At 53.2% G+C, this 14,097-nt stretch overlaps 1 pseudogene; it reads left to right on the top strand.

Moving 5' to 3' along the window:
• Positions 1–742: 742 nt before the first annotated feature.
• LOC144146676 (uncharacterized) lies at positions 743–7,546 on the top strand (annotated as a pseudogene).
• The last annotated feature ends 6,551 nt before the right edge of the window (positions 7,547–14,097 follow it).

Below are 14,097 nucleotides of genomic sequence, written 5' to 3'. Positions count from 1 at the left end.
GAGTGATAAGAGGAGTAGCAATTGACGACTCCCCTTCCAAGAATAATGCTAATATTGTGAACCCGGCCAACCCGCTGGCAATTCAGGCAACACAGAATTGGAAATACGACAACAGTAATTGTTCTATTTGAAGGAGCCAAAGTTACCAATTATGTGAAATATGGCCCCATCCTCTTGCGGAGTGGAGTGTATCGGAAGCATATTGGTGTGTGTAGTCAGTGTGGAAAAGTTGGACACAGATGCGATGTGTGCCCATTTCCTGATACTAGAGTTTGCCTTGCATGCGGTGAATTTTAACCCTAACGCGGATCACGAACGTCATTGTACACCTAAATGCACGCTGTGCGGTGGCCAACACCTTAGCGGCGCCAGGGAGTCCGCAAATAAGTTCAAGGGGCCCTATGTTGTCAAGCGCAGACAATGGAACCTTAAGATGGAGGACTTGCGCAGCCAGCAGCTGAACCGTTTTCCAGAACGAGAACCGACTTCCCACCCCTGAGGCAAACCTTGGTCCAGCGCGAAATAGGACGGTCGCTGATGTATCTGTGACGTCACGCCAGCCGAAGCTGCCGTTATCACCACTGCTCTTTCTCCTTCCCTCCCTCTTAACCCCTCTCGCACAACGTTACATTAACCCGCGCTATCGCAATAAACGCTTCGTCTTTGCCCAGCCACTGCCCCGGCGTGTTCATTTCAGTGGCGACGAGGATGGGATGAGAACGGGGCGTTAACTCAGTCCACCATGACCGCGGCACCCACGGGAGGATACGCCAGCCCACCGCAGTTCGACGAGGCGAGCGACAAGTGGCCCGCTTACCAGGTTCGACTAGAAGCCTTCTTTGAGGGGAATAGCGTCACGGAAGACAAAAAGAAGCGGGCCCTGCTGGTGACTGCACTGTCCACTCACACCGTCGACGTGCTGAGCGGACGCTGTGCTCCGGATAAGGTGAATGAACTGTCGTACCCACAAGTGGTAGCCTTGCTTAAGCAGCACTTTTCGCCGCAACTGAACGAGATAGCACAGTCTTATAAGTTCTTCACCGGCAACCAGCTGCTCGGCGAACCGGTCAAGGATTTTATCGTGGCGATTCGACAGATAGCGGACACCTGCAATTTTGGTACATCGTTGGATAGAAAGCTACGAGATCGCATTGTGTGTGGACTGCAAAGCGCAGGAGTGCGTGGGCAGCTACTCGCGAAACCACAGCTGACGAGGAGCGAAGCGGAAGAAATTACGATATCCGCCCAAATGGCCGAAGGCAACGGGCAAGAGATAGTAAGCCCCGCCGCTGAGGGAACTGTGCATGCTCTGGGAGGCCAGTCCTATCGCCCAAAAAGCCGGCCACAGATTTTGTGCTACCGCTGCGGAGCAAAGGGGCATGGACCCGAGGATTGCCGCTTCCGATCGGCGTCATGCTTCACGTGCAAACAACGAGGTCATACCGCCCGAGCCTGTTGCCGCTGTGAGAGTGGTTTCGTGGTGGTGCCACCAGTGCGCCCAGTACACATCGTCGTCGCGGGAGGAATACACGGGCACCGACGGTACGTACGCGCTGGAGGCAGCGAACAGTCATATCGGCCACATCGGCATGACGCAACCCAGCGTGCGCACCTTGGATTGTGCTGGGGTTCCAGTTGACATGCAGGTCGACACAGGCTCACCGGTTTCGGTCATCACGTGGCCCACATATGAACAGAACAAAACAGTGTGGCCCAAGCTGCGTGGTTCGCCATTGAAACTGACCTGCTTCCTGGGACGGCTTCCAGTGCGGGGACAACTTAAGCTGAAGGTTTCGTGCGGAAACAGGTCGACAGATGGATCTTTGCAAGTCCTTGGTTGCTCCGGCCCCAACCTCTGCGGACGCGACCTGATTCAAGCGTTCCACATGCTCGAGGCACCGGTCATGAACGTGAACACGCCAGGTGCGCAACTGCCGTTAGTCGGTGCTGACGACATTAACGTCGACCAGTTGCTAGCAGAATTCGCTGATGTGTTCGCGCCAGGTTTTGGGCTCATAAAAGGGCCTCCGGTACACTTCGAGACGCGAGAAAACCTGGTGCCGAAATTTTGGACAGCACGCGAAGTTCCTTATGCTTTTCGTCCAAAGGTCGACGCGGAACTGGACCGCCTTTCGGGCGCTGGTATTATTGTCCCGGTACCTCATTCGAAGTGGGCCGCGCCAGTGGTACCGGTAGTGAAACGGAATGGCTGCATCCGCCTTTGCGGCGATTTTAAACTAAAGGTAAACAAAGCCTGTCACACTGAACAATATCCGTTGCCACGGGTGGAGGACATCCTGGCGAGATTAAACGGCGGTGAAGGTTTTACCACGATAGACTTGCGGGAGGCGTACAATTAGCTTCCGTTGGATGAGGAAGCCATGCTACTCACGACCATAAACACGCATAAGGGACTGTTCAGCTTCACTCGCCTGCCTTTTGGAGTGGCGTCCGCGCCGGCCGTGTTTCAACGTCGTATAGGGACCATTTTGCAGGGGCTTCCGGGTGTTCAAGTCTACCTAGATGACGTCACCGTGGCAGAGAAACGCAATGACTTCACCACACTGCGCGCAGTATTGAAGCGTTTCCAGGAATATGGCGTGCGCTTGAACGCAGACAAGTGCAAGTTCCGCCAACCAGAGGTGGATTTTTTGGGACATCGAATCAGCGCTCGAGGTCTTCAACCAAAGACGGAAAACATAGACGCCATCCGGGAGGTTCAGGCACCGCGGAATCCCGCAGAATTAAGGTCGTACCTTGGCATGGTCACGTACTACCACACGTTTCTGGCCAACGCATCGACCGCCATGGCGCCCTTATATCAACTACTCCGGAAGGAAGCTAAGTGGCAGTGGGGTACCACTCAACAACAGGCATTCAGCAATGTAAAAGACCTTCTCAAATCCGCAGATTTTCTGGAGCATTTTGGCCCACACAGACCGCTAGTACTGGAATGCGATGCCTCCCCGGACGGAATCGGCGCAGTGCTTTCACACGATGTCGGGGGCGGGGTACTTCGGCCCATAGGGTTCCGTTCTCGGTTATTGACGGAAGCTGAGAAAAATTACTCGCAGCTGGAGCGTGAAGCCTTGGCACTTGTGTTTGGTGCATCAAAATTCCGACAATACTTACTCGGCAATACTTTCACATTGATGACGAACCATAAGCCGCCTGTGGGACTAATCCATCCAGACAGGCCAGTACCCGTGATGGCGGCTGCGCGAATCCAACGATGGGCTCTGCTGCTAAGCGCATACGATTACGTCAACAAACACGAGCCAGAGAAAGACAACGTACCCGCAGATGTCCTTAGTCGGCTCCCCACGTCAGCAACTTCCCAGCCAGAGACGCAGGAAGAAACTAGGGACGGTGAGTATGTCCCGCTCACGGAAACCCTCAATGATGGTGTCATGTCCGCGAAGCAACTGGGCACTCTGACGGAGCTCGATGCTAATTTAGCAAAGGTGCAAAAATGGGTGCAGGAGGGGTGGCCAAGAAATTTGGGGCCTGAGGACCAGCACTTGATGCCATACTTCAACCGGAAGGCGGAGATAACGGGTAGTTACGGGCTTCTCTACTGGGGCCATCGAGTGATCGTCCCTAAGAGTGCCTGATCAGTGATGTTACGTCTGCTGCGTGATACTTATCAAGGAATTTGCTGAATGAAGCGGCTAGGGCGCTCTTTGATGTGGTACTCCCGGATCGATAATGACATTGAGCACATGGTTAATTCCTGCCCCTGTTGCATCCAAGCTGCCCCTATGCCCCCCAAGAAACCCCCGGTTGCATAGCTGGAGACGGATGAGCGTTGGTCTGGGCTGCATATCGATTTTGCGGGGCCGATCGAAGGTCACATGCTACTGATTGTGGTGGATTCACACAGTAAGTGGATAGAAGCGATACCCATGAAGAGTTCCACCACGCACGCCACCATAGAGGCTCTGCGCACCTTGTTCGGTACAGTCGGGTTGCCCCGGACGCTGGTATCTGATAATGGCCCACAGTTTACGAGTTTGGAATTTCACAATTTTGTGAAGCTGAATAACATAGTACACCTGCGAACAGCACCGTGTCACCTCCAGTCCAATGGGCTCGCGGAGCGGGCTGTGCGTACTGTCAAGTATTCTTTAAGAAAGAATGTGCGAGGGTCACTGAAAACCCGCCTGGCGAGGATTCTGCACAGGTACCGCAGGACGCCGCAGGCCGGAGGCCGGACACCAGCGCAACTCCTAATGGGCTACGATCTTCGCTCCAGAATGGACAACGCAGTGTCCTTTCCGCCCTCGCCAGTGGACTATCCCTCCCTCAATGTGTGGCAGCCCGGTGAACCAGTCTGGGTGAGGAACTTCGGGCGAGGCGAGCCGTGGACTCCAGCCAGCATTACATCGACAGACGGAGCCCACCTAGTGAATGCCGACGGTCTGTAGGGGGAAACCATTCGGCGCCACAGCGACCAGGTGAAGCCACGGGAGTTGGAGCACGACCACGGAGAAGCCAGTGACTCCGGGTGCCAGGAAACTGCCGGCAGACCCCTAGCAGGAGAAACACCGAGGCGAGTGCCAACAAGCAACGAGATCGCCGGAAGCACCTCCACTCCGGTGTTGCGTCGGTCGGGCCAGCAACGCAAACCGCCAGACCGTAGGGGGAGCGAAATGATGTATCTGTGACGTCACGCCAGCTGAAGCCGCCGTTATCACCACTGCTCCTTCTCCTTCCCTCCCTCTTAACCGCTCTCGCACACAGCTACATTAACCCGCGCTATCGCAATAAACGCTTCGTCTTGGCCCAGCCACTGCCCCGGCGTGTTTGTTTCAGTCGCAAACACCTGGCAGTAGCCGGCGACGATCTAATAGTAAGCGAAGTGTTAGTCGTAACCGACAACCGCCACAAACTATAGAATGTATTGCCTGGCAGATACCCTCAAAGAACCCAAGTTTCCAGAGCATCAACCCTCCGCGGAGAATGCTGCCGTCAAGGCCCTTCGTGCGGAGAATGAGCAACTCCAGGAGAAGATCGCTGATCTCGAACATACAAACAAGAGCAGGAATACGAAGCTGGACCAACTCCTCGCACTCCATAAACAACCACAACAACCGCAACCTCAAGACTAGTGGCCGGCGGAACCCGTTACCCAGGGATCGGGGCCCGAAAAAGATCCCAGGGCTCACCAACGAGATATGTAACAACGCCCAAACGACGAGACTCGAGGATGCCAAGGACCGAAACTTCTTCGCCCAACTTGAGAACTTGGAAGACCGCTTTGAAGCCTTCGGCAAGGTGACCAACGAACGCCTTACGAAACTAGAACAGACGTGCCAGAACATGCAAACTATGATGATGCAGATGCAAGCACAACTGCAAATGCTTATGACGCTACTTGGACTAAGTGGAGATCCCCAAAAAATTGAGCGCGTGCAGTAACCCGTGCTCGGACAATTTCCACAATGACGGCCCCAGTAAAAGATCTTCTGGTATGACATTGGAATTTCAATGGTTACGCAGGGAAGAAAGCACTGCAACAACAGCACCTCAAGCAACTCACCTGCAAGCCTGATATCATTATCGGACAGGAAACACAAAGCGAAGTGACGCCGAAGCCCTCTGGCTACCGCACGCACGCATGTCCACCGAGCGCGCGCGCCCCGGCAATGGGGCCTGGGCGAGGAGTCTGCATCTTCGTACGCAAACGAATTACATTTGTGGAACACGACCTCATTGGCAACAGCGCGACTGAGCACTGTGCATTGGAAATTATTACGGGCAAGAAACACAAGGAGAGAACCATTCTAGTCACGGTATACAGCAATTCGGCACATTGAAATCAACGATTTCGCGTACTTATACACAAGGCAAGCCGAATGGCTGCAGGAAACACACTACTGATTGGCGGGGACTTTAATGCACCGCACCAAGACTGGGGATATCCGAAAACGACCGTCAAGGGCCGCAATCTACTAGAAGACGCAACGGATGCTGTATTGCACTTGCTCACGGATCGGCCATACCTTACACGCATTGGTACATCGATTACATGCGACACTACTACAGACCTCACCTTAATCGGGATTAAGGGAACCTCACGAGGGGCTCGGTGGCGGAACACGGGCGACGATTTCGGTAGAGACCATTACGTCCTCGATGTTGTCGTCCCACTCGTCGATCCCACAAGTATCCCCACTACCCAAAAACATCGTAGTACAGACTGGAACAAGTTGCGCCGCTGTCTCCCGGAGGAACGCATGGATATAGACGACATCGAGAAGTGGGCAGGGGCCGTCGCACAGACTACTTCGGATGTAACTCAGGAGATCGAGATGGGCCACAGTATCGATCAGATGGATAGTCAACTTGCTCACCTACTTTAGGCCAAGCGGGCCATTAAAGCTCAATGAAAACACAACCCACAAACAGACATCTCCGTTAAAAGATTGCGATTCTCAACCAGCACATCGAGGCACACTGCAAGGTGTTATGCACCCAGCAATGGCACGAAGTGTGTAGCGAGGCCAATGGGCAACTCCACAAGGGGAGAACGTGTGGTATGCTGAGGAACTTACTCGACGAGAATAAGGCAAAGAGCTATCACCACAACTCTCTTGCCCGAACTCTACACAGAGCCATCACAGAACTGGGAGAACGGAAAGTTGGCAAGCGCTTGAACGCCACGTATCTACCGGTGTCCCCCACAGACAAGTCACCCGGAATACGCCGGAACGGTCAAGGATGTGTTAGACCGCGACATTGAAGTTTGGGAAGTACGAGTGGCCCTGCAAGCCCTCAACTACAAGTCGGCGGCGGGCCTCAACCGCGTAACGAAAAAGGCCCTTAAGAATCTTAACGATCACGCCATCGAAGCCCCCACGCGTTACTACAAGTGTTGGCAAGAGGGTCGACTCCCAAGACAATGGAAGACGGCTAAGACTCTTAATTGCGAAGCCGGACAAGCCACTTAGCATAGAGCGCCTCCGACCAACCTCGCTCACTTTGTGTGTGGGAAAGGTCCTGGAGCACGTTCTATTGAATCGCTAGAAACGTTATATAGAAGGCACCGAACTTTACCACAACTCTATCATCGGGTTCCGGGAGAAGTTGAGTGCACAAGATGCAATGCTCCTTCTCAAACACGAAATCATCGACAACGTCACGAAAACCCGACACAACAAGGCGGTACTGGGCCTCGATTTCCAGAGCGCCTTTGACAAAGTGCGACACTCTGCGATTCTGGCACACGTGCCCAAGTTGAACATGGGGAAATGAAAGTACGACTACATCCATGACTTTCCCACGGTTCGCTGCACGCAGAAATGCGCCGGCGATCTACAACTACCAGAGATAGCAGCTCCGCAGTGTGGGTACTACACAAGGCTCCGTGATAACCCCATTGCTTTTCAACCTAGTCATAATTGGAGTCGCCAACCACCTCGAGCACGTGGATGGCATCCGGCATACCATCTACGCCGACGACGTTACCCTGTGGGGTACGGGCGGTAGCAACGGCCACATCGAAGATAAACTCAAGGAAGCAGTTAATGTTATCGAAGACTAGCTCCCCGTGACGGGCCTCATCTGTTCCCCTTCTAAACCAGAACTTCTCATCATTCCATCTAAGGGTCGGCAGAAAACACAGTCAACGACTACCATCACTGTGTGCACGGTGGGAGGCCACGTGATTCCCGAGGTCGACAAGATACGTGTCTTCGCTCTTCTGTTTAAACGTAACCGCGTCAACGGGGCAACAGTCGAAGCGACGAAGCGACGAAGCTGCTGTGGTGGTTACTGACTCCAGCGCTTGCTAAGCGTATATTCCCAGAGCTGTATGAGAGTGACGTGTGCAGATTGTGCGCGAAGGAGCGGGCCACTGCGGCCCACATCCTGTGGAACTGTGAACTTTATCCGTGTGAGGCCAGTGCGATGACAATAATCCCGCCGCAGTTTGAAGCTGCAGTGCGGAGTGGAAACTAGGCTGTCGAGCAGGTCGAGGCAGGTCGAGGCAGCCTAGGGGGCGCATGTCATTATTCTCATCGCCCAAAAAAGGGCGATGAGAATAATGACATGCGCCCCCACCACCGCGCCATCGTCCCCAATCTTTTCAGAACTTAACATTATGCCATTTAATGTAGCAAGGGACTACAAAACAACATTACTAGTTCAAAGAGCACTAAATAAATCCAATCGATCATCCGTTGTAATAGAACCTAAACGAAACACCAGACATGCCCACAAATGTAATCTTAATTTACCAAATATACATAATGTGTACGGTCGCCGCACTATTTCTTACCTAAGTGCCAAACTATGGAACAATATGCCAGTGAATATAAAAATGAAACCAAATAACACTCGTTCCTTAAAAGAATTTTTCATGTCGGAACATTATACCTCACCCTGTTAACACATAGCTAAATATATTTACCTAGGTCACATTATATGTAATTATTGTAAAAAAAATTGTTTGGATTGTTTTTCTGTTTATTGTAGTTATTCTGGTATGGATCCATGACTAGCCATGTCGGCTAAGGATCCAGATGACTCTTCACCCATTTTCTGTACCTGTTTTTTATGTAATAAACATAGTTCTAGTTCTAGTTCTAGCCCTCGATAGACAGCGACCGGGAAACTCAGCGGGGGAGGGCGCAAACCTTCCGCAACCCGCGGATAGCACCCGGATGCAGTCTTAAAGGCGCTGACGTGACGACGTCTAGGCCGCGTCGCGGTAACTCGGAACCCATGCTAGGGTAGCCCTACCGTTGGCAGGCTCTCAATAAAGTTGTTTCACTCTTTCTCTATGGCCTAGGACCGCTCTTATGCGCGAAATTGATTCTTCGTGCCAGGTGTCTATTGAGGTGCTCCTCTTAAGCAAAAAATGGCTAGAAGGTGAAGTTAACGGGGTGAACGCGCATATGAAAACATTATGCAACCCTGGTCCTGCCTTTTCCACAAGTTCGTGGACGTATGTTGGGTACACCTGCACGGGGCTGGGGAAAATATTTGACTCACGCTGCTTAGTGATCTCTGTCCAGCGCCGAAACTGTGCGGAATACGAACGGACTAGGAACTACTCCAGGTCATCACCCATAGCATGTCTATTTGTGCTCAAGGTGCGTAATTCAAGCGTACTTGAAAACCAACAGTTAGTTTGAGGCATTCGTCAATCCTACAAAAGCGTTTAGCTTCGCTAGATATTATCACGTTCAGATTCGATAGGCGCTTCCGTGACGCGTTTTAAGTATACTCTAGCATATGGGACTTAGGTCGGCCACTTCAAAAGGCTGCGCTTCACTGCACAGCTGATGAAGTGACAATTGCGCCGTGATCTTTTCTTACGCTCAGTGCGTGGACAGTGTTTAATGCAAATCGTCGCCAGCCTCCAGCATTTTCCCCGAACGACTGTAAATATCCCTGAAGGAACTGTATATCTTGATTGCAGAAGAGGCACGTTTAGCTCCGGCTTGAATAAAATATTGCAGTCACGTTCACCTGGCCTTCCTTTCTTCCGCCATACTTATTTTGACGGTGCAGATGAATTTGAGCTTTCTTCCCAAAAATGACATCACGTGAAAGACCCAATGAGGACTCTCGTTGATTGGTCCCACGATACCAAATTTGTTTCGGTGTTTCCCGTGATCATCGCTTCATCGACCCTACCTCTTCTTTCTTGGACACGAAAATTTTTATTCGCCTTTCCAAGGGTTCACATTCGAGTCGGATAATTTGGCTATGAAGAGCAACTCACGGGAGATGTGCGGATTAATGGTCTTCACCTGGGCATTCTAACTGGCCCTAAATATTGTGGGTCATACTCCGACGATCCTGCGCACGCGGCTGCCGTGTGGACGGCGCCGGCGTGAGAGGCAGGCAAGAGACAAAGGCAACCGACGCCAACCTCCAAGGGGGGTTTTATTCCCAAAACCTCCCCTAGCTGGCCCCGTCTTCTCGGTCATCGAGGGGTCCCGCGTTGCTCGAGCGGCCGGAGTCGTTCGACTCCGCCGCTACCGGTGGACGATGGTCGGTCCCGGCTCGAAGGGGAAGGCGCCAGGCGCCTAGTCGCTCCGCCGCCGCACCAGCTGCAGGCCATCTCGCATGGAGGAAGAAAAGGTTAGGAGACGGCGCTACCTGAGAAACCTGAAGCCTATACATAAAAAGTAAAATCGAAGTCGGCCCAGGCGTCACTGCACCACGTGACCCCACCGCGCTGCCGCCGCGAGCTCTTCAATTTCGTCTGCTCGAAACTACTCTGCTGCCCGTTGTCGCGAAGCCTGCTATATGTTGGTTTTTTTCCAACGGCTTTTGTCTTTCGCACATACGCGGCACTCCTGCCCGCACGCGGGTATGAGATCACCGAGCAAACAAATGCAGGAAGGACGGGGAAAAGCTACCGCCAACCAAACCCGAGAGATGCGCCGGAGTCGGAGACCGCCGCCGCCGCCGGCCCACCCGACATGCACCCGACCATGGAGGTCACGTGCTGGGCCGACTTCGGCGGCTTGAGAAAGAGAAACGGCGGAGGGAGCGGCTTCAACGGAGCTGGGCTTGCGAAGGCTAGCTGCGTGACGTCATGCCGTCTCCTAACTTTTTCTTCCTCCATGATCTCGTGCTCGCTCGGAGCGGACTGCCGCCGCCGCCGAGCGCCGCAGCCGAAGCACAGAACAGGGAGGATTTTAGAGAAGCAAAGGTCTAGCTTTGCCTGTAGTGCCAGAAAAAGCGCAGTGGCGGCGTCGTGAAATACCGAGTACGCCCGCTTGATGGCGCTGTAAACACGGCTTTGTAAACATGGCGGATGCTTTTAAATGCATAGCATTTTAGTAACTCACAATGTCACGCGGCGTTGGCGTGCCTTGTCGTAGTCCGCATGCGCGCCTTGTCGTAGTCCGCATGCGCGTCTTGTCGTAGTCCGCAGGCGCGCCTTGTCGTAGTCCGCAGCCAGGAAGAAATAACAGTTTCCGGCGCCCGGTTTCGAGCCCATGACGCCGCGGGCGGAACGCAAGGTGCCCGGCGCACTACCGACCGAGCCACGAAACCGACACAGATTTCGATGCAACGAAAGCGCCTTATATCCTTCACTCATTTCTCGTTTGTTTCGAAAGCGCCACAAGTTGTCCCGCGCCTCCAAAAGATGGCGACACGGGTCCCGCGATCGAGAGATACGACTTGCCGGCGCACCCCCTCGGAAATGCTGTGCATTTGATCGTGCCCCTCGCGAGGGGGATGTCTTTTCTGTCTGTATTTCTTCTATTCTATCCTCGAATAAACTTGGGGAGCTTCGCATGTGTGAACGGCGCAGTTCCGCATTGAGACGTTGCTCAGTGCCGTCACGCCACTCACCGCATCAAATTTTGAGCTCTTCGGTTCTGCGAAGACCAGGTTTTCCACGACGTCCCGGAAGGTCGGCTGCATGCGCACGTCATTCTTGACGCATCGGGGCAGCGAGTAATGCCGCAGGCACGTGATCAGCTGCGGCAATGTCACAAGCGCCCATACGTGAGGGGCACAGCGCATCGTCCGGCAATGAATGCCGCATGCACTAAGCATGTGGGAACGGTTCATGGGCATCGGTAGGATTCTGTCTTGAGGGGGGCAAACCCATTGCATTGCCGTAGAAGGGGCTGAGCTTGGGGGCATAAAAATATAAGTAAAATTCCAGAGCACCCAACGGATATTAAACAAAGCCCATTTGTGTTATTAGGTTTTTTGCACAGGCCGCTTGAGCTCCTTAATAACATGGCTGCCCTCGCACGGCGGCCGCCGGCTCGCTACTCCATGGCCGGACTCGACACTCCTCCTCCCGCGCGCGAAAGGAGCGTCGAGTCCGGCCGTGGCCGCTTCTGCTGGTTCCTGGCTGGCACGCTGGCCGCGTGTTTACTTGCGCCGCGCTAGTGAAGTGATGTTACGCCAGGTGACCAGATGGCCTCGACTGGCACAGACCACAGTGAGCAGCAAGTGAGAACAAATCGTTTATTGACATCCGCAAGTTTACAGAGGTCAGGACATCATTTCATTTCGATCGCTGCAATTGTACGTCGCTTTCGTGACAACATTTTTGTTTTGCCATAACAACTCGTTCACTTGCGCTAAGATTTCGAACAAAGGGCACAAATGAGGTTTCGTTTGCACCGTCTTTCTAGCGGAGTGCATAACACTCACCTTCTGTTGGAAGAATCAAATATTCTGGCCTCGACAGCTGTCTTCCGATGCGGAATTTCCCACATTTGTCACTCCACAAGCACTCAATTCCCGTGTTTTGCGAGTCCTCTCAACAACTGATGGACGCAAAAGCACATAACAGCAATAACAGTCACGAAAACAGTGTTCCGCGCACATAGAAACGGTGGGCCGTTGAAGCGGTTTCAATTTGAATTGGTGGCTTTGTGGTTGCGAATTCAGAAACGAGGTGGTGCACCAGTCGGCTGTTCGTAAAAAGTTGCGTACATTTTTGCTCAACGGATGTTTGATGCGGAACTTGTTAATAATATTCTTAAACAACACATTCTAAGCGAACTGTGTTGGCTTTTTGAGTCACGGGAATGAATGTTTTGTATTGTATACCAAAAGTAACCTTTCGCTTGCGCCGTCTGGTGGACTTGATGGTCGAAAACTTCGCTGTAGGTTGGTCACGTGGGGCGTCGATTTTTACCCTGTCTATAGGGAAACCAGGGAACGTCCAAGCTTGAGAGGCCTGGCCGAAGTCTCCGCTCTCCCAGCCGCCTCCCCGCCGAAGCGACTCCCAGCTCCCCGCTCCGAAGCGCGCCGGTGGCGCCATCTCGCGACGCGCAAGCGAACCCCTCTATTCTTGCCTTCTTGTTGCGCAATCCCGCGCACGCCGCGCGGGCCTCCGAGCGCTGCCGCGTACCGAGTCGGGATCGCGGTCAGCCACAATTCCCACACTATAAAAGAAGTGTCGCACTTAACGGTTTTAGGACAATGACCGCCCTGTTCACATGCGCGTCCAGATTTTCTGAAAGAGTCCGAAATTTTTCCAACATACTTTGAGAACCTGTGATTATTGCGTATTAACACTGCAGTAAACGCAAGAAACTGTATTACAGCAAAGCTGTATACCTCTAGCCCCCAGGGTTTCAACGTCATGGGCAAAACGATCACCGTGGATAACGCCAAGGCGGCAATACCTATGACGCCGAGCGCATGCGTCAGGCTAATCTGGCCTACAGCATACAGCTCAGAATTCTTTCAAGGAAACCAAAAAACAAGCGTCGAAACCGCATTATGGATGATTAGGCACCTGTGAACAATAGGGACTCCCCACCCTGCCTCCATCTGTGCCTACTAAAGATTATGATTGCAGATTACCTTTCAAGGCTGGGCAGGACTAGTGTCAGTCACTAAAGCAGTTTTTTCCCAAGACGCCAAGCGCATGCGTGAGGCTAGGCACAACCCAGCATTTTCGCAGCGTAGTGCCCCAGCGTAGTGTCAGTACAGTGTGGTCCACTGTTAAAGAGAAACGGCGAGCGCGTGGATGGCGCGCTCGGCGAAGCGCCGAAGCCGAGAAATGGCGAAAATCGGAGACAGCCGGCACATGCACACTGACCGCATGAGACGGGAGAAGCCGCTCTGTCGTCTGGTACCGCACTCCGCTGTGCCGCTCAGCTTGCGATAGCTGAGGAATTACGCACTCGAAGGATGCTGAGCGGCACGGTGAAGCCCTGTAGCAGACGACAGAGCGGCTTCTCCAGCCTGATGCGGTCAGTGCGCATGTGCCGGCTGTCTCCGATTGTCGCCACTTCTCGGTGTCGGCGCTCTGCGGAGCGCGGCATCCACGCGCTCGCAGTTTTCCTTTAACAGTGGACCGCACTGTACATAAGATATCAGAGTACCGCCGCTGAGGCACGCAGGTAAGCAATGGCGGACATTTTGTGGTTCATGAGTGTTCGATATTGCCGCATCCATGGCTTTGCCGTTAACTTCGACCAGATCGTTTGTAAACAACACCACCGAAGATGCAGCAAAACCGCATCTTTAGACATACTTCAGCTGCTGAAATGCTGTAAGACGCGCTATGTTTGAATTCGCGTGCGGAACGACGTCAGTCGCGTGCAACCGCAGAGCAGGGAGGGCAAGCTAAGCCTAACAGAGCTCACCGAC

The sequence above is a fragment of the Haemaphysalis longicornis genome, unplaced genomic scaffold (genome assembly GCF_048455015.1).
Source record: "Haemaphysalis longicornis isolate Haplotype H1 unplaced genomic scaffold, Haemaphysalis longicornis Haplotype H1 scaffold_7, whole genome shotgun sequence".
NCBI classification, from domain to species: Eukaryota; Metazoa; Arthropoda; class Arachnida; order Ixodida; family Ixodidae; genus Haemaphysalis; species Haemaphysalis longicornis.
This window is presented reverse-complemented; position numbering and strand designations above follow the sequence as displayed.